A 24,467-nucleotide genomic window follows, 5' to 3' on the forward strand; every position below is an offset into this window, starting at 1 on the left:
GCCTGGCGTGCTATGGTCCATGGGGTCATGAAGAGTCGGACATGACTAAATGACTAAACAACAACAACAAGGGTGCTGAGAGCTATTAGGATATTTTTATTCCTCTCACAGAGCTCCAGTTGCCAGAATTCCCTGTGAGGAGGGATTGTTTAAACCACTTTGGGAACTGGAACTCCATGTGTGGAAACAGAACTCCTAAACGACTCTCAGCACCTTCAACAAACTACAGCTCCCAGCATTTTTTGGGGGAAGCCGGCGCTGTTTAAAGTGGTGTCATAGCTCTTTAAAGGTATTGTGTGAATATGCCCTAATACAACAAAAGAAAACTATAATAGAGTTCTGTGCTGAGGGCCTATGAGAAGCAGAGGACTTCAACCACATCCCCAACATACATTTAAACCACATGGGTTCCTCACCATTCTGGGAACCCATAGTTTGTTCAGGGTGCTGGGAATTGTAGCTCTGTTGAGGGTGAACTACAGTTCCTAGGATTCTTTAGGGGAAATCATGTGCATCAAATAAAGGGTGTCAATGTGCCTTAGTTATTGCCTAACTCACATTGATCAGGCCTCTCCAGGAAAAAAATGTTCTAGGGCTTTTCCAGAGTAGGAACACACACAGGTAGTTATTCCAGAAGTGCTCTTCTACGGATGGGGATCTGGACTCGCCCACCGTTAGGCAGTGAATAAGGCTAAGAATAGTTTTAAAGGAGGAATATTTCCTCTTCTGAACCAACATGAGATGCCTTTAAAAAAAAACAACCACCCACGAGAGAAGCCCTTCATTGGCCGTTCCTTCCCTCCTCCAGAAAGCAGCAAGCCGGCAATCAATGAATGGGTGGGACCTGGGGAGTCGGGGGTCCCGCCCTGACAGCTGATTGGGGGCGGTGGCGCTGGAGCAGAGGCGCTGGAGCTAGAGAGCTGCTTCCCCCCCTCTCCTACAATGAGCTTCTGCTCGGCGAGAAAGGGGAGGGCAGAGAGAAGGAAGGTGGGGAAACAGAGGAGGTGCTTTTCTGTTCGTGGCATTACACCAGCTGAAGGGTCAGTCCGGGGGAATATACAGATACACGCACGCACACACATGCCTGCGCGCTCAGGAAGTACTCTGGCTGGTCCAAGCCCACTTTCCCTGCGTTTTTAGGGAAGGGAAGGAGCAATCCCAGCAGAGGAAGCGCCGGGAGGAAAAGCGAAGCGACCCCAGCGCTGGTCTTGCCAAAGAGGGACCCGTAGCGGGCGAGCAAGCTGGACGAGGAGGCGAAGCAGTTCCAGGTAAGGCGAGCCCTCGATCTCCGGTGCTGTTCGAAGCTGAGTGGCGCGGCGGGTGCGCGGCTTTGTGGATGCGCGCTCGGAGTTGGGGGTCAGGGGCTTAGGATCTCTGCGCCCAGAAAGGATCCCCCTCCCTCCTGTATATATAGATATATATGAAAGACAGAGAGAAGAGAGGGTCAGGTCGCCTTCCTGTAGTAGCTTCACCATCTCTGTGGCTTGTTGCTGCATCGGGGGAAGGAGGAGGAGGAAGAGCAGCCCAGGCCGCGGAGGCTGGAGACTGGGGGGCGAGGAAACACGTCCCTAAATAAATGATCGGGGGGCGAGCAGTGGCTAGTGGGGGCGGCAAATGTACAAAGGCGTTTGGGGAGGAGGGTGGAATGTGTGGGTGCTCAGGGGAGTGACTTCCCCCGAGTATTGGGCGGGGAGAGAGGGGGTGTTCTCGGGGTCCAGCACCGTTCCCGGAACTGCAGTGTGGTGGTGTCAGTGGGAGGAGGAGAAGATGGATGGGGAGCTGTAACGCTCTCCGGAGCCCTAGCAGCCTCCGTGGTAAACCACACTGCGCAAGCCGAAGGTGGGGAGGAGAAGGAAGAGAGAGGGCCAGAGAGAGAAGGAGGTGTGTTTGATGGGCACAGGTTGATGTACCTTTGTCTCTCCGCCCCCCCCGGCTGTCCTCCTCCCACCCATCCCCGTTTCATGCAAGGATGTGCAGGCAAAAAGAAGCAACCACTGTCCTTTCCTCTCTCTCTCCCGCCTCCAATTTCAGCAGCTGGAGTGAGGCATCAATAAGCTCCTTTTGTGATACCCAGAATCTGCTGCTTATACTGGGGGTGAGGGGGGTGTTTTCTCTTTCTACTGACGCCCCCTCGCCCCCGGCCGCTTTCTCCTCCCTGGGGACGCCTGGGCCATAAATCCTTCCCTTGCCAGCCGCGCTCCACACAGCAAGCAACAAAAGGCTCGGCAGCAAACAGCCAAAGGGGTGAGTTGCCGGCTGCTCCAGCCCTGCAGGGGGAGAAGCGGTTTGTGTATACTGTATGTGCGTGCGTAGCGTAGGAGTGTCCGCCTCCTCCGCCCCCCCCCCACCGTTGTAAGGCCGGCGACCTACGGTACGAGGATCCCTTCTGACGCTGGACCCGGACACCTGTGGACCACCTGCCTGCCTTTTTCCTTGCCCGCTTCAGTCTCGCGTTTCTTGCCCCGGCCGGAGCTACATCGTTTCTTTAAATCATGCTTTCTTAATTCCCTTTCCTCTCCGGCTCTTCCCTCCCCCGTCGTGTCTGCTTATCTGCCAGATCGGATGTTGAGAGAGGTGTAAAATTAAACCATCTTTTCTCCCCCACCCCCCTTCCAGCTCTCTGGCCATTGATAAGATTCTTCCCAAGCCCCGCCCCCTCTTCGCTCATGTTGTGAAGAGAGCGTGGGCAACGTCGCCTTAAGAGAAGTTGTGCCAAGCAGGAGTTGCAGTCACGGCATCCTCGCAGGAGCCCTGATTCCCCACCAGTGAACTTCGGTCCTCTTGGGTTCCGGAATTGGTGGTCTTTTTTATTTTATTTTATTTAAATGCAAAGCATGCCTACCTCTTAAGCTGGAAACCTGTGTTTCTACAAAATGTAGCAAGCCAGCTGTGTTTCTGGGTGCCCTCCTGCCGAGTGGGGCTCCGCACTTCTGCCCTAAAGCAGAGCTGTAGATACGGGTGAGGTGGGCTAGCCAGGTTTCTCCCCCCCCCCCCCGTGTGAAACCTCCAGAGGGGCACTATGGAGGCTCCCAGCCTCTGTGTGTGTACGCCGATGCACATGAAGGGGGTGCCAAACTGGGTCTTTGACAGGTTAAATAAAGCCTAGTTTCACCCCTGCCTAAAGTCCTCCAGACTCAGGGACAGGCGAACCACTTTTTCATTCTGAGATCCGCCATTTGTGCTAGGCAACCTCCTGGAGGCCACAAGATGTCAACAGTGGGCAGAAGATTGAATGTGGTTGTTAGCTATGTACCATACAGGGCCATCTTACCCATAGGGGTGTGGGGCACCCAGTGCCAGGCTCTCAGAAGCACCAGGCCGAGAGTCCGGGGAAGAGCCTGTCTGTCAGTCAGAGTATTGCGGTGGGCTCTTCTGCTGCAGGCGGTATTGCGCCGCGAGTTCGGAGGCGACCGAACCAGCAAGACGCTGAGGCGACCAGCGGGCCAGCTCTGCCCTCCTGCGCGCCTGGGACTGGGCAACCTGGGGGGGGGGCAGATCTTTGCACCCCAGTGCCGCATATGCTTAAGACAGCCTTGGTACCATAGGCTGACTTTTTACACACATGCACCCCTCTCTGTTGCCCATTTGGGCAAGAAAGAGGCATTATCTAGGCAGGTAAAAGCACTCAAGGAATGTGTGAAGCAGGATCCGTGAGGGACAAGGCAGAGTGGGTGGGTGGGTGAAGTGGCCTGGGGAGAGTCCTGGGGGTTAGATAGGCCTGGAAGGTGCATTTGACCCACAGGCCCAGGGTTCCCCAGCACTGCCCTACTGCCAGGCTTCCCCCTTCTAACCATGCACATGGCGACCAGGCCTCAGCACACATTCAGGAGGCTCAGTGTTATGCCGAGAGAGCCTCTGAGGGAAACAGCTTGTTTCCTTCTCTCTTGGAACGGCCCACCCCACTTGTGTCTTTGGTTTCTCTCCTGCATTGTTCTTCTTCTTTTTTAAAAAAAGAGAGGGGAAAATTGCCTGTCTCCTTCCCAAAGCTAGGGGTTTCTCCTAGAATGTGACCAACAGTTTCCGCCTCTCCTCCAGCACTCACAGATCCGGGAATTGGCACCTCCTTCCGGCGGAAGTCCTGCTTTTCTCAGCCAGAGGTTGAGCTGGGGGGAGGTGATAGGGTTTATGGGGAAAGGGTTACCATGGCTACTCCTGCACAGAAATGAACATTTCTCTTGCCTTTCTCTGGGTCACTTTGCGGAGAGAGTATTTTTTATCAGGTTTCAGAAGGACATCCCTTGCGAGGGAGGGGCTGCAGCCCAGTGGGAGAGCTCATGCCTTGCCTGCAGAAAGTCTCACCAACATAGTGAGAGCACCGGAAGAAGGCAAGCTGCTTCACACTGAGTCAGGCCATTGGTCCTTCTAGGTTCGTCCTTTTTTCAGCCAAAGGGCCGCATTCCCTCCTGGGAAGCCCCCAGGGGCTGTGTGTGTCACTGTTGGGAGGCGAGGCTGGGGGCAAAAGTGGGTGGAGCAATGAATGCAAATTTTGTACACTTGGCTAACTTGACACACATTCACACAACCTCCATCTAACGAAGCAAGAAGCACTATTAGAGTTGCAGCCAGGCAAAAACGTTCAAATAGGGTGTGAATAACAGAATCAAAGTATCATAGAGATGGAAGGGTCATCTAGTCCAACACCCGGCAATGCAGGAATCTTTTGCCCAATGTGGGGCTCGAACTCACAACCCTGAGATTAAGAGTCTCATGCTCTACTGACTGAGCTATGTAAGGCGAGTGAGGGGTGTGGTGTGAAAGTGGGTGTGGATAGAGGAGTCCTGAGGGCCAGACAGAGAGGGTGGAAGGGTTGCATTTGCCCCCCCCCCCCGACCTGAAGTTTCCCACCCCTAATCTATACTCAGTGCCCCATTGCACTGTCAGATAGGATATAGGGGAGCATAATATTCAAGTTACATTGTTGTTATTGTTATTATTGTTGTTTAATCTTTGTACCGCTTTTATGATAAAATAGCTCCTAAATGGTTTACAACTACAAAATCAATCCACAATTAAAGTACACAATAATTTTAAAGCACCCTTAACTAAAATACACAATAAAAAATAACAATTAAAAGCAGTCAAAACTATAAAATCCCAAGTTCAGTTCAGGGGAAAGCTTGCCAAAACGGGTGTGTCTTCAGGAGCTGAAGAGTTGTTTGTCTGTATTGGATCACAATCTATCAGGGGTGCCCAAACTTTTTTCAAAGAGGGCCAGATTTGATGAAGTGAACATGTGTGAGGGCCGACCAAAGTTGTTGAGATTTTTTTAGGATTTTACCCCAGGACATACACTGCAACGGGGGCTGGACTAAACTGACCGGCGGGCCAGATTAGGCCCTTAAAATGGACTTTGGACACCCCTAGTCTACTTTAAAAGTCTGTCTCTAGTAACTGGGAGGTAGGTTGCCCCGGATGTGGAAGTATATGACTAACTGTCATGGCAACAGTCATTGGCTGTGCTTACCCAGAATGATAGAACTCTTGGGTTGCCTGTGCATTTGGGATGGCCCAGAGTTTTGGACTGGACCACAGCAAATGTGTGAAAGCAGTTGGACGATAATCTTTTGTATTAGAGTGGGTTGAGGGTGAGAGAATCAACCTCTGGTCCTTGTGCTAATTTCAGAAGCCTCCTTCATGCAATCTGTTCCGCTCCAAGCAGCCTGCTGAAGGTGGGGGAGCCACACCCCTTTTAGTTTTGGCCACACCCACATGTCAGCATGGGCCCTCTGACAGTGGTGGTTGGTGCCCATTAGTACTGGCAGGGCAGAATGCAGGGAGGCCAAGGGAGGCGGAGCCAGAGCCTGATTGGGAGGAGCCAGAGCCTGATTGGGAGGAGCCAGAACCCACAACAGACAGAGGCAACCAATCCTGGTTCCACCTCCATCCTCTTTCCTGCTGAATTTTACAAGGGCAACACAGAGACCAAGGAAGAGGAAAGTGGCTGTGCAAAAGAAGGGGCAGACAGAGGTTGGTGGGGCATTTGCTCATCATCCTAATGGACAAGCCACCACAAGATTTATTGTTTGCTGCCTGGAAAAAGAAGGGGGGAAATATTCTAATACATAAAGAGAGCATGCAAACAATAAAAATGTGGAAGAGGCCACATTTTGAGATTTAAAAAGCAAGCACACCTGTGTTGGAGCCCAGGTGTTGGGGGATGAGTGTTCAGACCCCTGGGCTCTCACTTGTGGGGTGCCTCAGGGTTCCGTCCTCTCCCCCATGCTTTTTAATATCTATATGAAGCCGCTGGGAGAGATAATCAGAGGGTTTGGGCTGGGTGTTCATCAGTAAGCAGATGACACCCAGCTCTACCTCTCTTTTAAATCAGAACCAGTGAAGGCGGTGAAGGTCCTGTGTTGTGAGTGCCTGGAGGCGGTTGGAGGATGAATGGTGGCTAACGGATTGAGGTTGAATCCTGACAAGACAGAAGTACTGTTTTTGGGGGCCAGGAGGCGGGCAGGTGTGGAGGACTCCCTGGTCTTGAATGGGGTAACTGTGCCCCTGAAGGACCAGGTGCGCAGCCTGAGAGTCATTTTGGACTCACAGCTCATTTTGGACTCACAGCTGTCCATGGAGGCACAGGTTAATTCTGTGTCCAGGGCGGCTGTCTACCAGCTCCATCTGGTACGCAGGCTGAGACCCTACCTGCTTGCAGACTGTCTCGCCAGAGTGGTGCATGCTCTAGTTATCTTCCGCTTGGACTACTGCAATGCGCTCTACGTGGGGCTACCTCTGAAGGTGACCCGGAAACTGCAATTAATCCAGAATGCGGCAGCTAGACTAGTGACTGGGAGTGGCCGCTGGGACCACATAACACCGGTCCTGAGAGATCTACACTGGCTCCCAGTACGTTTCCGAGCACAATTCAAAGTGTTGGTACTGACCTTTAAAGCCCTAAACGGCCTCGGTCCTGTATACCTGAAGGAGCGTCTCCACCCCCACCATTCAGCCCAGAAACTGAGGTCCAGTGCTGAGGGCCTTCTGGCGGTTCCCTCGCTGCGAGAAGCCAAGTTACAGGGAACCAGACAGAGGGCCTTCTTGGTAGTGGCACCCGCCCTGTGGAACGCCCTCCCAGCAGATGTCAAGGCAATAAGTAACTATTTTACTTTTAGAAGACAACTGAAGGCGGCCCTGTTTAGGGAGATTTTTAATGTTTGATCCTCTACTGTTTTTAATATTCGGTTGGAAGCCGCCCAGAGTGGCTGGGGAAACCCAGCCAGATGGGCGGGGTATAAATAATAAATTATTATTATTATTATTATTATTATTATTATTATTATTATTATTATGATCCTGTGAATGAGTGCATCTGGGAACATAAAACTTAGCTACGTGCTCTGGAATCAGTTTCTGCTCACAACCTGATAGAGAAAAAGTGAGTAAGAAGCAACACAGTGTAGGTTTATTAGATTATGCACGGCGTGTGGAGAAAGTGGATAGAGGAAACTTTTCCTCCCTTTCACATGACACTAGAACTCATGGGCATCCAATGAAGCTGAACGCTGGAAGATTCATATAAAAGAAAGAACTTCTTCATGCTGCTTTTACTTTAAACTATGGAACTCACTTTCCCAGGTGGCAGTGATGCCACCAACTTGAATAGCTTGAACATAGGGTTAAACAAATTCATGGAAGACAAGGCTATTGACCAGTGTTTCTCAACCTTTTTTGGGCCAAGGCACACTTGTTCCATGAAAAAAATCATGAGGCACACCACCATTAAAAAAGTTAAAAAATTTAACTCTGTGCCGCCCTATATTGACTATATAATTATGACTGTAAGAAACACTTGCCAATTGCTGTGTTGGTTGCAATCTCCTGTAATAAGGCTTCACAAGCCGCTGATTTCTCTGCCAGCACAATCCTTTGCTCAGCAAGTTTCAGGTTGAGCTCATCCAGCCAGCTTCTTTAAGTTTGTCTAAAACCACCCTCCCGTGGTGGTGGCTGTTGAGAGCTGCGCTCGCCCCGCGTCGTGACCCGGCCAGCTTCCTTTCCGGTGGGTCAGTGTAGGTTATTGGCGGCCGCCAGGCACGTGACAATGCAAATCGCCCTTCTCGTCGCCGCACGTCGTGGCACACCAGCCAGCGTCTCGCGGCACACTAGTGGTTGAGAACAGTGGTTGAGAAACGCTGCTATTGACGCTTGCTAGCCAGGATGGCTGTGCTGTCCTTCCATGGTCAGAGGCAGAGAGCTTGCTGCACTCATTTCTGGTTTGCGGGCTTCCCATAAGCATCTAGTTGGCCACTGTGAGAACAGGATGCTCCTTTGGCCTGATCCAGCAGGCTCATCTTATATTCTTAACCTGCACGGCCAAGCAAACACCATCATGCCATTTTATTAACAGCACACACATGTTTCAGTGGCAGGTTTTGCCTAGAAAACCCTCTTGATCTGCACACCCCCCACCTCCCCACTGGCATATATTCTGCAGGGTTGAAGCCTCTGTTTAAACATATGTGAGCCATTCAGAAACGCCACCATGCACATGCAGTTTGTACTCAGGAAATCACCAAGTACAAGATGTAGCAGCATATGAAGCAACCCCCGCAATTCCCTCCCCTCCCCAAGACATCCCTCTGCCTATTCAAGGTTTTCAATGGCATGTGGAAAGTGTGGGCAAGTTGAAATTTGAATGGAATAAGGAAAGAATGTTCATCTACTCTCTGCTGTGTGACCTTGTGCTTCTGTATCTGGAGCTGCACAATGTATGGTAGTTTGTTTTTCAGTAGCATTTTCAGCATGCAAAGTGTGCTGTGGTGCTTATTGTCTTCATCCAGTCAGTGCTGGGATACAATTGAGGCATTTTGCATTATTTCAGGCCAAGTTCTCAAAAGCTTTAATCTGCCTCCTGGAGTATTGCCGTTTTGTGTGTGTGTGTGTGTGTGTGTGTGTGTGTGTGTGTGTGTGTGTCCAGGTTGCCCAGTGCCTCCATCTGCAGCATTGAGCAAAACCATGTTAACTCTTTAATTCAGGAGTATCCAATATGGCACCCCCAAAATGTTGGACTCCAACTCCCATCAGCTCCCAGCCAGCATAGCCAGTTGTCGGGGTTGATGGGAGCTCCAGTCCAACAATATTTGGAGGGCATCATTCTGGCTATGCCTGCTTTAATTGATAGAATCACAGAACTAGGAGGAGCCATATGCATCATTTGGTCCAGTTCTGATTTGATGCAAGAAATCCAGTTCTAGAGCAGCCCCAACAGGAGAGGGCTGTTTGCTTTTTCTTGAAGGCCTCCCTTCTAGGTAATTGGTTCTATGCCTAAAATGCCCACCCATTCAAGAATTTCCCCTTAATGTTAACTGACACCTACCCTCCTGTATTGCAGGATGCAAATGAAACAAGTAATAGTGCAAATACACTGGAACTTCAGTTTTCAAGCATCTTGGAAACCGAACAATTTGGAACCTGAATGTTGAAAACCTGGAATGCTTCCATTTTCGAACACACCTCAGAAGTCAAATGGCTTCCAAGGCGCGTTTCTCCATTTTCCCCATTGAAATCGCTGACCGCCCATTGCGCCTTGGTTGTCGAACGTTTCGGAAGTCGAATGGTCTTCCGGAACGGATTACATTCAACAACCAAGGTTCCGCTGTACCTGCTATCGGGAGTGGGCTCCTTGTGCAGAGGATGCCAAGCTCCCTCCTGCTTTTGCATTGCCATCATTATTAGGAACATAGGGCGTTGCCTTATAATAGCAACTCGAAACGCTGGTTCGAGGAACTCCGTATTAACACAGACTGCCAGTGTGGTTGTGCAGGGGTTCAGAGAAGTGTCCAGCTCAGCCTGGAGATGCCAGGGATTAAATTGGGAACCTTCTGCGTGCAAATCTTGTGCTCCATTACTGATTCTTGTGCTTCCTTTCTACCTCCACTGTCAGAGGCAAAATGTCAGTGGCTTGGAATCACAAGGTGGGAGAGGGCTGTTGTGTTAAGGCTTTCTTGCGGGCTTCTTGTAGGCATCGATCTAGTCCAAGATGCTGAACTAGATAGGTCTTTCACCTGATCAGGAGGCTCTTCTCATGTTCCAGCTGATAGAACATCACATTGGTGTTGGGGCACCAGTGAAAATATTAATCTCCTACAGCAAGAAGGGGCAGTGGCAGAGCATCTGCTTTGCATGCAAAAGATCTATGGCTCAACTGGTGGCATCTTCAAGAAGAGCTGGGAATATCCCTTCTCTGAAACCCTGGAGAGCGATTGCCAGTCAGTGTAGACAATACTGAGCTGTGTGGAGCAACGGTCCGATTCAGTATAAGTCAGTTCCTATGACAGGAGAAGCCATCTATGTTGGTGGAATATTCAACACCATATTTAAAGGTACAAAGAACCCTCTCTGGGTCTGGAGCTGGCACTGTGTCAGCCATCCAAGTCAATGGGTGTGAAGCTCATGAGCCAGACATGATGGAGACATGTCGTTGATCGGCCTCGGCAGCAGCTGGGCATCAAAGGTATGTGTGGCCTGTAGAGTGGTCAGATGCAAAAAAGAAAAGAAGATCAGGCTCCTGCACCTTTAATAGCATGATACCTGCTGAAGTGCCCTCTTCTACAGAAAGAGCATGTAGAAGGCAGAAAGGGATCTAATAGACCTTTTGGTGCTTTAAAACAGATTAGCATGGCTTTCTGGGTGCTCCCCCCCCCATAGTGCATTGGAATGCGTTTTCCTAAACAGCAGATTCACTTGGCTTCTTGATAAGGCAGACCTGGCTATTTGCCACGGTTTCTGCTGGATGCATCGTTCTGCTCTGGGTGACTCCCAAATGTTCCATCGTGCAGGAAGCTATGGAGAGAGGCAACATGTTCTCAGAGGTGGAGTGATCCTCTTCACAGCCCTGCCACTGACTCATGCAGCCTTGGGGAAGATGTTTCCTCTTCGTGAACCTCTTGCTTTCTCGTCCTAACCCAGCAAACAGAAAAATGCTTGCTTAGTGCCTTCTCCTTTGGACACCCTCATGATGGCTGTCACGTCACAACTGTGGCAACCTCTGGGTAAATGTTGCTGGGAAAGTACCGGCGAGCTCCCCCAACAAGTGTTTCAAGTTCATGTTTAGTGGAGGAGGATGTGGTATCTATCTCAGCGTACCACATTTCTGCTTAATCTGGATACAGATGGTGCTGCGGGTATAAGGTTTTTTAAAAATGAAAATGTGCATTTATAAAGGGTCATGGCATAATCTGTGCATAGTCTGGCCACTGATTGCCTGTCGCCCACTATTTCCTTCCTATGAATCTCCTGTTTGGAGCAGGGGTTCACAGAATGTGCTCTGCAGACCACGGATGCTCCTGGTCCAGGAGCTTCCATTCCCTGCTAGTACTCTCCCCAGAAACACTTGTCTGGCATCTGCTTCACTAGCATTTTAACACCACATGAAGACAAATGTTATTTCCCTTAGCTTTTAGTGGATGATGATTATTTTTATTGCTAAGGATGGTCAGCTTAGCCCATTTCCACTTTGTCAGTTTCACATGCACCCAGTTGTGAGTTTGTTCCATCTCATTTGGACAGATTTCCCCCCTAAAAGTATGAGGGGAAAGAAATTGCGTTTGAACCATGTATATTCTTAATCTAAAACACACATTTTTGAATGCTTTCTGGTGCATTTGCCCCCATAAAATAGGCTTCTTTGGTGTGCATTTTTGAACTGAAATTCAGTTCCAATCTATGTACAAGCTTGGTTGGTTCACTTCAAAATGTGGACCAAACAAATTTCTACTCCATCCCCTATTTATTACTACTTCTATTATGTGTGTGTGTGTGTGTGTGTGCGCGCGCGCTTCTATCTTATTATTTTAGCTCTAGTGTTAATTTGTTGTATCTGAAATGTTTACTACTTTGGAAGCTTTGTTCAAAAGGTGAAACAGAAATCTTTTAAAATGAAAACAGATTATGTCTACACAGTCCCATTGCGTTCAGTGGTGATTACTCCTAGGTAAGCGGCTGTAAGGATTGCACTTTAAGGGTAGAAATGGCAAAGCAGCAGGATTTGGCTAAAGATTTGGAGGAACCTCTTAGTGGTAAGAGCTGTCTGTCGTGGAACAAAGCCATCTTGGGCGGTGGTTGGCTCTCCTTTGCCGGAGGCTGGGTGGTCATCAGTAACTGCAAATGTCTTGCACTCAGCTGGGTGTTGGGCCAGATCATTGGTGGGCAACCTCTGGGCAATCTTGGCCTGCCAGGCCATTTCCCCCAAACCATGCCCATCACTCCACCAGCTGCCTTCACTGGTGGCATCAGCTGATGGGTGGGATTTGATCCTTCTGGGGTCTTGGGGGAGCAAGCTGGCAATGCAGACCCCTGCAGTCAGCAGAATTGCACTCACCAGCTGGTGAGTAGAGAGTGCAATCCTGCTGGCATCAGCTTCACCCACCCCTGCAGGTCAACTCTGACAGGTAGGCAGGACCACCACCTGTCAAGCAGCAGATGTTCGCCTGGCAGGCTGCAGCAGCCTTTGCGAAACAGCCATGCCGACTGAGTTGCAGTCAAAACATCTGGAGGGCATCAGGTGGGGCTTAAGAGAGAAAACAGAATGCAAGGTCACCAAGGTCACAGACGTGGCTAATCTGACCCGGAAGATGATAACTTCCTGACTCCAGCTGCAAAACAGATACCATCTGAAAAAATTTAAATGCCTTGTGGCACATTTTTATAAGCTTGTAGATTGTGATGTGAAATGCCCATGTCATCAGTTGTACCCTATACCTAATTAGGTGAACGGGGCCAGGAAACCCTTCAATATCAAATATAGGTTTTATATACACTGTACTTTTAAAGTACATTTAGAGTGTGGGTAGAGAACTTTGAAAGAATCCTGGGAACTGTAGTTTACCACTCACAGAGCTACGTTTCCCAGCACCCTTAACAAACTACAGTTCCTGGATTTATGATTCTTGGGAGGTGCAGCTGTAAATGTACGGTGTGCCTGCAGCTTCTGAGTTTCCACTGGCGCGTTCAGTACTGTACACCCGAGTGCCTCATTGCAAGTAATAGATAACTGGTCACAGTGCACACTCCAGAGATGAGCTTCTGGCAAAGTGTCATTTTATAATTTAAAGGAAGTTTCTAACCCTTAGGTGAACAGCGGCAGGATTGAAATAGTAAACTGGAAATGGAGTGATGATGATGGTTAGAAGAAAACACCGGGACTAAATCAGTCTGGGTTCCAGGGGTGAGGTTGCATAACTGGGTGACCCAACCCATTTCTTCCTGTCATAACCTCCCCTGACTTACATGATGTTGCTTCCTTTCTTTTTGCTTCTTGCCATATATTTATGTGAAACCCTGGAAAGTCCCAGATTCTTCTATTTCCCATAATTAATGCGATTCATGTGTCTTGCAGAATACAGTCTATGCCACAGAGCATACCTAGACTTCAGTGTGCCTTCAGAAGTCTGAAGAGCATTTTGTCCTGACCCTCCCATCCTGCTTAAACCAGACGCCCCTCCCCACGCCTCCTAAGAAGAACCTCCTGGATTGCGTCAGATCACAGACTATCCTTATAGGAGGGTTAGACTAGGGCTGGGGGACCTCAGGCTTGTTGGTCATATGTGGCCCTCCAGGCCTTTCCATCTGGCCCTTGGGACTCTCCCTAGGCCACGCCCCTTACCAGACCTGCTTTGCCGCCCTCTGGAGTCTTCCTGCCTGGCTGTGTCATTCGACTCTGAGAACAATGCCTCTTGTTTGCCTGGATGGGGAAGGGCACGTGAAGGTTTGTGTAGAAGCTAGCATGCTCTACCAAGGCAGGGTTCTCATTGGTTATTCTGCTCATTTTTGCTTCTGGCACTGCCCACTGGGTCCCCAGATGGTTGCCTAGGAGGGAATGTGGCCCTTGAGCTGAAAGGGGATCCCCATTTCAGGGGCCCTTGAGAGGAGATTCCCTCCCACGATTGCACCCTGCCCTCTATTCCCGTTTCTCCTATCTCAAGCCCGCTTATATTGCTGTTCATTGGATATTCCTTTGCATGCAGCTCGGCAGCCTTTCGCCCCACCCCACCCCCCAACCCCTCCGCAGTCCTCCTCAGCTTCCTCCTTGAAGCTGCTGTGAACTGGACCGGAATCTGGTGGCTTCCTGTCTCCATCCGGTTTCCCTCCAGCAAACGCCCTCCCCTCCCCTCCGCCACTTCCTCTCTGGCTTGTGCTTCGGACCCTCTCTTTTGCTTGAAAAGGTCCTGGTTGCCTCTCTCTCTCTCTCTCTCTCTCTCTCTCTCTCTCTCTCTCTCTCTCTCTCTCTCTCTCTCTCTCTCTCTCTCTCCTTTCAGGATCGGTTAGAAAATATATCCCCTTCCCCACAATGCAGTGCAAAGTGTAGCAGGGAGTCTCTGAAGGGTAGCCGTGCTGGTTCCTTGCACCAAAGCCAGCAGAGAGTCTTGAACAATAGACAGGTGGGTCGTCTTGCAAGTCTGCAGCCCACTTCATCAGAGGAAGGAAAGCAGAATCCAGTCCTTGCAAGCAGAGGCTGAGATCAATTTGTTAGGGTTTTAGGCATGGATGTTTGTTGGACTTCAGCTTCCCTCCTGCTTGCTTGACCACTGGCTCTGCAGGTTGGGGCTGATGGGAGACTTTTCCAACAAAGTCTGCAGAGCAAGAGGTTCCCCGACCTGCCTTAAAAATGTACCAAATCTAATATATGAATATAGGAAGCTGCCTTCTACAGATTGTTGGAGTTGATCTAGCCCAGTAGTGTCTGCACTGGCTGGCAGCAGCTCTCCAGAGTTTTCCACCTGGAGTCTTCTCAGCCTTACCTGGAGATGTCAGGGACTGAGCCTGGGACCTTCTGCATGAGAGAGAGAGAGATGCTCTGTGACTAAGCTACGTCCCTTTCCCAAGACTATAGGAAGCTGCTGTATTCTGAGTCAGACCACTGGGCCATCTAGCTCGGCACTGCCTACACTGCTTGGCAGCAGCTCTTCAGAGTTTGAGATGGGAGTTTTCTCCAGCTCTACCTGGAGATGCCTGGGATTGAACCTGGGACCTCTTGTATGAAAGCAGCTGCTCTGCCACTGAGCTATAGCCCCCTCCTCCAATCACATTTCGTCTCAGGGCTGGCAGTGGGTTAGCATATGTGCGGGGCTCTTTTTTTCTGCTGTTTGGCTCTCCGCTTTCCCGTTTGCACCTGACAGGACCGGCTACATCCCAGCATCTCCTCGCTGAGCCCTTCCCGTCCGTGGCCATCTGCCTCTGTGTGCAGGCTGCCATCTCCTTGCCAGCAGCTTGGGTTGTTGGGCAGAAGTTCAAAGGCCACATCTCACACCCACGGGCTGCTTGGAAGAGGGGATGGAGAGAGTCCCCTGTGAAGGAAGGTTGCAGCATTTGAGACTTTTAAACTTTAGAGCAAAGACAAGTAAGAGGTGGCATGAGAGAAGTGTGTAAAGTAATGCAAGGCATGAAGAAATAATGGACTAGAACTTGAGGACATCCAATGAGGCTGGATGTTGGATATTTGAGACAGATAAAAGACAGGCGTGGGTGGCACTGCTTTCACTACATGAAATCGCTGAGTGGGGTCTGCCATAATATGTTGTCAGCCAGTGCTTTATTTCTGGGAGGATGCATACTCCTAAACATTTTGTGATTCTTTGTACTTCTGTCCATTTACTGCATTTATTTTTCCTGATTTGAACTGTAAAATGGTGATTTTCTTGAGTCAAAATGAGAGTACCCCTAAACTTTTTTTAAAGAAAAAAACCCACTGCTGTCCATAATATATGGATGACACACAACTCTACTTCTCCTTTATATCTGCAGGTGTAGCAGTGGATGAGCTGGACTGTTGTCCTGCCTTAAAGGTAAAGGGTAAAGGGACCCCTGACCATTAGGTCCAGTCGTGACCGACTCTGGGGTTGCGCGCTCATCTCGCATTATTGGCCGAGGGAGCCGGCATATAGCTTCCAGGTCATGTGGCCAGCATGACAAAGCCGCTTCTGGCGAACCAGAGCAGCACATGGAAACGCCGTTTACCTTCCCGCTATAGCGGTTCCTATTTATCTACTTGCATTTTGACGTGCTTTCGAACTGCTAGGTTGGCAGGAGCTGGGACCGAGCAACGGGAGCTCACCCCGTCACAGGGATTCGAACCGCCGACCTTCTGATCAGCAAGCCCTAGGCTCAGTGGTTTAGCCCACAGCGCCACCTGGGTCCCTTGTCCTGCCTTAGTTGAAGTCAAACTGCTGCCTTAGCAGCACTGAAGTGACCACTCTGGGGCACAAGCCTGGGCAGTGTGTCTGGAGGTCCTGGGCTGCCCAGATGACGAGACTTCCCTCTTGGCCTTAACACTGTGGTCCAAAGGAAAGCAGGAGCTGCTGGAAAGAAGCATACAAGGTGCCATCCAACCATCTTAGGGACTCCACTTCGAATTTGTGTAGGGTTACTCCTTAGCCTTTTCTTCTACTGAAAATGTTCCACAAGAGAGCAGAGGTTTAGGATCAGTTTACCTTCTTCTAGATGGGCTCCTTGCCTCTCACTTTCCTTTACAGCATGTGCAGAAATCGCCATATTGACTGTTGGACCCACTATTGGTCTTGTCCAACCAATCTGCCAGAGCCTGTTGTAAGTAAATTAATAATAGTTAAACTGTGCTCCCACAGGATGGCTGTAGAAAAGGAAAAGTGGTGGGCCCAGGTAAGCTAAGATGGCAGCTTTCTGTAAGCTCCACTGTAAGGGAGATAAGAGAAGAAGTGTACTGTATCCACCCCATCCACAAAACCAGAGGCCTTGTGGCTCTTCCCACCCCCAGCCTCAACACCCTTTCCCCTTGCCATTGTGTGAAGGCAGAGCCTGTGAAATATTCTGGGCTCTGTTCCCTTGTTGATTTACACTGCCAGATTCCTCTGGGGACAACGAGCCTGCTGGGATGTCAAAGGGGGAGTGCCCCCAGGGGGTATGCAAAGTCAGGCTCTCCTACTTCTAACAATACCCCCCCCTGGGTTCAGCTATTTTAAGCTTTCAATAGGATTCCAATTACAGATGCTTTCATTATTCTTGGGGAAAACCCAGCTGCAGAGAAAGGGATTAACAGCAAGCAGAGGGACTAGTGGTGGCAGGGAAAGAGCTAGAGCTCAGTGGTAGGGTGTCTGCTCTGCATGCAGAAGGTGTTGGGTTTGATCCCCAGCATCTCCAGGTAAGACCTAGCAGAGTCTCATTTCTGAGTTTCTGGAGAGCCACTGCCAGTCAGCATGAAGCTAGGTGGACCAAGCGTCCAATTCAGTATAAGGTGGCTTCCTATGTTCTTATGCAATCTCTTCCGTTGCAGGAGAATAGAGTTTCCTTGTTGTTGTTGTTGGCTGTGATTTGTAGCATCTGCAAGCAAGACTTTGGCCATCTTCTTCCCTGGCCATTCTATGGTTTCCCCCGTGGATGGATGGGAGGAAACCAGGGAAGGTACATAGCTCAGTGGAAGGATGTTTCTTCAGTATGCAGAAGGTCACAGGTTCAAGCCCAGGCATCTCCAGTTTTTAAAAACAAGAGCAGGGTGCAGGTGTTAGGAAAGATCCTGGAAGGTTGCTGCAGAACTGAGCTGAGTGGACTAATAGCCTAACCTGTTAGAAAGGTGCTGCCTCTGAAATTAACCTGCTAGATTACTCAGTTAACCTTCTGATGAGCTAATAATGTATTCCAGAAAGATTGGCAACCAATTTCTTTTTTAATATTATTTTTAAAAATCATCTTTATAACATTGCAGGCGGCAAACCACATTTTAAAAGAGGAATTCTCTGTCACACACAAACACACACACACACACACACACACACACACAGAGAGAGAGAGAGAGAGAGAATACATTTTCAAATATGTGTGTATATATCTGCTGAAAACAGAGCATGTGCTTATTGGTTCAGAAGATTTTTTTAAACTGGCATGTAAATTTAATCAATTGCTTAATCATACAAGTTTGGAGTCGATTAATCAATTTAAATTGCATTTAATTGGGCTGCAGCCCCAATAACAATGTATTTGTAAAAATGGTTTAATTGCCCCACCCTCAGCCTAGTGGAGGGGACCTTGTTTTAGCTAATGTTCTCAAAGGTGATGGCTGTATGTGTTACAGGCCACAGACCTCACAAAGTTGCCGTTTGTTTGCAGTTCTGCTGCTGTGAATTTCTTTTCTCATGGGCAAATGTACCAAATTTCATTTATGGTGGGGAAGGCTCACGATGCTTCGATCTTTAAAGAAGATGGGTCTCTTCATCTAGTTTTATTTCATTTGTTTAAATGCATTTCTCAATGGCTTAATATTTTAAAACTTCCCAAGTGGTATATGGAACATACAACTTAAAGAAACCTTAGCACAGCATCCTAAAAACAGAGTTACAATACAGTCCAAAAAGGATCTGCACTATACTGCTTTCAGTGCAGGGTTTTTTTTAAAGCTGGAACTCAGTTCTGTCACCTCTCAGGTGGGCACCATGGCCATTCTAAGAGAACAAGAGTGGGGTTCATGGGGAGTTCCAGCACCTCTTTTCTAGAAAAATAACACTGATCAAATGTATAATACCACTTTAAACAACCATGGCTTCCCCCGGCGAATCCTGGGAAGTGTAGTTCATTAAGGGTGCTGAGAGTTGTGAGGAGACCCCTGTTCCCCTCACAAAGCTACACTTCCCAGAGTTCCTTGGTAAGAGGGATTGGTTGTTAAACCACTTTGGGAATGTGGCTCCGTGAGGAGAATAGGGGTTGCCTCACAACTCTCAGCAACCTTATTAACACACTGAAGCTCCCAGAATTCTTTGGGGTGGAGCCATTCTTGTCTAAAGTAGTACGATACTGCTTTAAAAGTAGAGTGCAGACAGGACTTTGTATGTTATCAGTAGTCCGGGGCAAGCCAAACTGCAGCATTCCAGTTATAGTTTGACTCCAGCCAGTGGTTGAGGAGGATGGGAGTTGTAGTCGAACAACTAGTGGAGGGCACCAGGTTGGCTACCCTTGCAGTCTCTGGTGATGTTGGACCTGTACCAACTCCTCATGTGTGCCCAACCTGGGATAGGGAGGACAAAGCACATCTTCACGAAATGTTCGTCAGCTTAACAGTTGCTTTTGTGTGTGTCTCCCCTGTCTGGGGTCCTGCTCTCATATTCATGGGGTGCCTGGGGGAGGGTCATGCATCAAGACACATACACACCCGGTTATGGCATGCATGATGCACTTCAACGGCAATTTTAGACCCTCAAGACCAGGTCATGCAGAGCTGGCAGGGTGTGTGCGAAGGCGGCAAACTGGGCACGGCTCCATCCCTAAAATGCAGAAGAAATCCTAAAAATAGCTCTTGGGTTTCCTCCAGCCTAAAGCCACTGACTGGCAGCAGTAGGTTCAATATGTATGGGAAGGAAGACTCCTCTTGCCCAGTGTTTAATGAACGACTCACATGAATGCAATCATAAGCTGGGCCTGCAACAAAATGTTGCAGCATGGAGTGCTTCTGTTCAGAGCTCTGGCCACTGCTTTCCATCCCCCTTGCATCAATTGTCAATTGACATTCTGTGGCGACTGAGCATGCTCAGTCCCCATGAGCTTTCTTCTAGCTGCCACCGGCCCGACCTTTTATAGTGTAGTTGTGCAAAGGTTGGGATTCTCCCAAGCCTGTTAAAAAGAATGCCACCCAACCCTGCCAATTCCTCCTCCTTGTGGGTGGGACTGTTTCGGTTGTATAAGCAATGGGGTGGCCAGTGCAATATTCTGTGGGATATATATATATAATTGTTGCTCTCTTACTGCTGAGAGATATACAGTGGTGCCTCACTAGATGAACACCCTGTAAGACGAATTTTTCGCTTAACGAAATTCAATTAATGTGTTCCTATGGGCAAAATAAATAAATAAATAAATAAATTCAATGCATTCCTATGGGATTCGCTAGACGAATTGACCCGTGGAATGAATTAAATTCGTCTAGTGAGGCACCACTGTATTTCAGCAGTGAGAGAGATAACAATGACCAGCACTGTAGAACTAAAGATATATATTTGTGGATAAAGTGGTGGCAGGTTGGGGGTGAGAGAAAGTAAATTAAAATAAGTGTCTTCAGTTTCTGATGGGAAAGACACAGCCTGCCTCATTTTGATGTGGAAAATATTCTGGAGCTGTGGCACCCCCACTGAAAAGGCCCTGTCTGTTGTGCTCTTTTGAGATGGCCCCTAAAGCAAAGCTGGGGGGGCGGGGTGGTAGATAAGCCTGCCTGCTGCTGCCAAGGTACCGTAGTAGTGCAAGTGTTGCTTGCCTTGTATATAGCAGGTCTTGTATGTAGCCTTGTACACAGCAGGGAGACATTCAACCAAACATACAAATGAAAACTCCCTCGAACAGTACAGCCAGCATGTGCACCCTCAGCAAACATCAGGCTCCTGTGCCTGGCTGCTAAGCATCACTTCCAGCCCTTCTGCCTTCCCCCTCTTGGTTAGTTGACTTTCACACGGACAGAATTAACCCATAAGTTGGACATGGAGTGATCACTGCTGTTGTGCTTCCAATGAGTGGAAAGGCTACAAGCCTGAATGCATTTACTGTACCTACTTCCAAGTAAGTACTATTAAGCTCAATAGATTCTACTTCCTACGTTGTGCGTGGGATTGTAGCCCAAATCTTTGACTAGCAGGATTACAGCCTAAAGCTCCCCCCACAACCCTTTTATCCAAGTTTTGAGGGACAGAATAGGGAGTAGAGACAGTCACAGGTGCCCCTTCTACTAAAACATCCCACTCAGAGCCTGTGGGACTGTAGAGAAGCTGATGTCTCGCAGCCCAGGGGGGCCTCTTTGGGATCTACAACCTCACCATATACATCCCAGCTTCCTCTTCCATTCTGAGAAATGCAGCTCCGGGCCGATTGCAGCCAGTGACTGTGCGGAAGTGAAAGTTGGGCTGTGAGTCACAGCAAAAGTAACCAGCCAGCAAGCCTTGCCTTTGGTTCAAAAGAGCCAGAGGTCTGAGACTTGGCGCCATCACGTTCACTCCACCTGGCTTTCCCAGGGGCTTCAAATGTATGGCATTGATGTGACCCAGGTCTCCCAGTATACGTAGACCTGGCATGGGAGTGGAGAAGTTTTGGTGCACCCGATGTTGCCGAACTGCACCTCCCGTCAGTCGCAGCAAGCATGGCCAATGGCCAGGGATGATGGGAGTTGTAGTTCAGCAACATCTGGAGGGCCAAAGGTTCCTCACAATTGTCCTAGCATAGCAGCAGCTGTATTCTCTAAGGGTGCTTCCAAGCAACACCATCCTGATTTGTGTGCATGGAGGGCAGACGAGGGTTATTTAACGAACAACCCTTCTCATTTGTTTGTGGGGAGGTTCAATGACGTTCAGTGATCCTTCGCTCCCTGATGCATCTCCCCATCACTTTCCGTAGTATGAAAAGTCTAGTGTTTTGGGGAAGTGTGTCCATTGTGCAAGACCTCCCAATCAACTGTAAATGCACAAACTTAAATTGACCAGTTTGCGGTTGAATCCCACCCAAAAAATACTTAACAGCCTCGAATTGCCCTTAGTTCCTGTTTTTGTCTTTGGGGAAGAAGTTGAGGATGCATTTTTAATTTTTTTAAAAATATCGAATCAAATCAGCGTGCCCCCGTGTGAACTACAGATTGTCCAGAGTATTTAGAATATAAGAGAGGCCCTGCTGAAACAGGCAGGTAGGTTCCAGCGGTGTGGAACCTCAGGTCAGGCCTGGGAATTGAATGTGGTCCCCAGACATCTCATCTGGCCCTCATGATTCTCTCCAGGCTACACCCTCACTGACCCTGGTCTACACTCTCTTTCTGTGCCTTGACCTGTGATGATGCCTTTTGCTTGCCTGGATGGAGGATTGAGAAGGGGTGGGGGCTGAAAAATAGCCAACTGTACGAAGGTAAGAAATGCATCTATTGCTCTATCCACCTCTTGTCTTTGGCCCGGCCCATCACTGGAATGTCATGGTCCCCACAAGATTCCCCACAAGGGGAAATGCAGCCCTTGGGATGAAGGAAGTTCCTCAACCCTGTTGTAGGTCAACATCCTGTTTCCCACAGGGGCCAAATGAGTGCCTCCAGTAAGCCCACAGCTGTAGTGGCCAAGTATCCTATTTTACAAGGGACAGTCCTCTATTTGAAGGACTATCTGGTCTAAGGGCCCGTCTCCCCAATACATCTAGAACAGTATTGTACCACTTTAAGCAGCTGTGGCTACTCCCAAAGAATCCTGGGAACTGTAGTTTTTTTAAAAGGATGCTGAGAGTTGTTAGGAGAACTGCCTGTTCCCCCCACAGAGCTACTGCTGATTGACTGATTATTTAATTTATATGGTGTTTAATAAATTCAATATATTTATAAGCAGTGCACAAAAAACGGAAGCAACAACAGCAGACTTTAAACAAAATATTACAAAAATACATGATAAAAATGTTACATTAATACAAAGTCACACAGAGACACACACACAAATATCAATTTCCTATCTGGCATGCCCCCCCTCCAGTGGCTTAACAGTCAATCTCTCTTTTCAGGGAATGACAACCGTAGCTCTCTTAAGGAGATAGGGAGTGTCTGTGTGTGAGCCAAAGATACAGCTTTAAATTTATAGTAGGGTTGTCAGACTCAATAGAGGACAGGACTTCTGTGCCTTTAATTGGCCTGCTCTCTTTTGAGTCTGGAAACCTTAAAGAGAAACCAGCAGACCCTTTGTTTAATTTCCAAGCAAAGGGTCTGCTGGTTTCTCTTTAAGGTTTCCAGATTCAAAAGAGAGCAGGGCAATTAAAGGCACATAAGTCCTGTCCTCTATTGAGTCTGGCAACCCTAATTTATAGTGCAGATTGGGGCCTAGTTAAATTTCACCTCAATTGCTATCAAGTGTCTACATTATCTTTCCAGTTGCCTACTGACTTCCAGTCTACGGTCCAGTTTACATTATTAAATTCCTGCATGTCCCTATGAAGAAAGATACAAGCTGAATTGAGAAACTGAGCCAGCTCCTGTGGAGAAGGTGGATTTTACCTTAGCACGTTGGACCTCATGAGGGTATCTTGTTGTTGAAAGCTGGATCTCTTGTACAAATTGCCTTCTCTCTTTTTGGATTGCTGAGGCATTATCTCATATTTCAATTATTCTAGTCTTGCATTCATCGGAGGAGAGGCAGAGATTTATAAACTGCATTAATCAAAGAGGTCTCTAAACCTTGCATAGAATAAAATTGTAGGTGAAGTACAGCTAAAAGCTACAAAACAATTAAAAACAAACAATACATAAAATAACTAAAACGGATAAACTACAGCAGAACAAGAAGTGGCAGTGACTAGGTAGTAGGAGTATGATCACACACCCTAATAGAGTGTGTGATCACAATCCTGATATCCCCACAAGGCGAGAGAGTGTCACAAGTGAATGTGTGACGGCTTGCCTTTAATGCTTGGCGAGGGGGGTGGGAAACTTGCTGGGACATCTTTGTTGCTTCTGAAATTCTTACCGTGCTCCTGGGTTCCTGAATCATAACTTCTGAGCGCTGTGTCTGCTGCTGATTCTGTCTGGTTATTTGCCTGAATAAGGATGTCTTCCTTCCTTCCAAGGAAGATCCCCCATCTGTGTGCGTTGCAGGGGAGCCAGGGCAGTTGCTTGGATCAGAATGCTGGTTTGAAACAAGCAAACATGGTTCCAAAGTAGCAACTATTTGAGATGGACGGACAGGCGGATAGCAAAATGGTGCACATAGAACATTTTGGAGGTTTATTGGGGGAATATTTTATGGTGCCCCCAAACTTCTCTTCTGTGCCAAAAATGTACACTTCCAAAAACCTGGCAAAAACATTCCCTGTTGATATTCAGCCTTATGACCCAGGAGTGACCATGGTTCAGAAATCTGTTGGGTTAATCTTTTGTCTTTATTGGTTTTGGGGGGATTTTTAATATACGCATGGGGATTTGATGTGTATTAAAGGTTTCATTCATTCATTCATTTGATTTATATACCACCCTTCATCCAAAGATCTCAGGGTGGTTCTTGATTATGGGAAGGGTAGCTTTTAAGTCAGGTGAGCAAGGCTCTAGTTTGGGTAAGGTCTAGGTCGCTTGTCCCGGACTAGCTGGCAAGTTAGATTTATGCTTTATGGTCATGTGGGGGCTGGCTGAGGGCAGACTGAGGTTGGTGGGGCAGTGCCAGCCAACACTGCTCAGAACTTATGTCACCTTGTGAAAACACAGAAGGGTTTGTGGGAACCTGGGGTAGGGAGGGAAGCCATTCTAGAGATATTCCAGGACTTGGAAGAGACATCATCTTATGAAGCCTTAATTCTGGCTGCAGGCTGGGTTAAGCATTTCTCTAACGTATTTGGTGACCATTCAGGGCAATCCCACTAATCAGTTGCAAATATAGATTTGTTAAACTTACTGAATGGCAACCGGTGTAGAATAAAGGAATTAAATCAACCATTGAAGGTTTGAAATATTTGTAAAGCGCCAGGTGAAGAAGATATGTTGCCTCCTGAGCTTTTTAAGGACCACATGGAATGTTGGATACCCA

The 24,467-nt window shown here is 48.4% G+C and overlaps 1 protein-coding gene across 3 annotated transcripts in view; it reads left to right on the plus strand.

Annotated features, from left to right (window-relative positions):
• The first annotated feature begins 776 nt into the window (after nt 1–776).
• Nucleotides 777–24,467, plus strand: part of FGR (FGR proto-oncogene, Src family tyrosine kinase) — a 52,216-nt gene continuing 28,525 nt past the window's right edge. The window contains exon 1 of one of the 3 annotated variants that reach the window (XM_035118679.3): nt 777–1,268. The gene's annotated coding sequence lies outside the window, so the exon portion shown is untranslated. Of the gene's footprint in view, nt 1,269–21,703; nt 21,829–24,467 lie in introns of those variants that run through there. The other 2 variants (XM_035118681.3, XM_088672383.1) reach the window with 2 other exon arrangements.

This window comes from Zootoca vivipara, chromosome 6, assembly GCF_965207765.1.
Source record: "Zootoca vivipara chromosome 6, rZooViv2.hap1.1, whole genome shotgun sequence".
Classification (NCBI taxonomy): domain Eukaryota; kingdom Metazoa; phylum Chordata; class Lepidosauria; order Squamata; family Lacertidae; genus Zootoca; species Zootoca vivipara.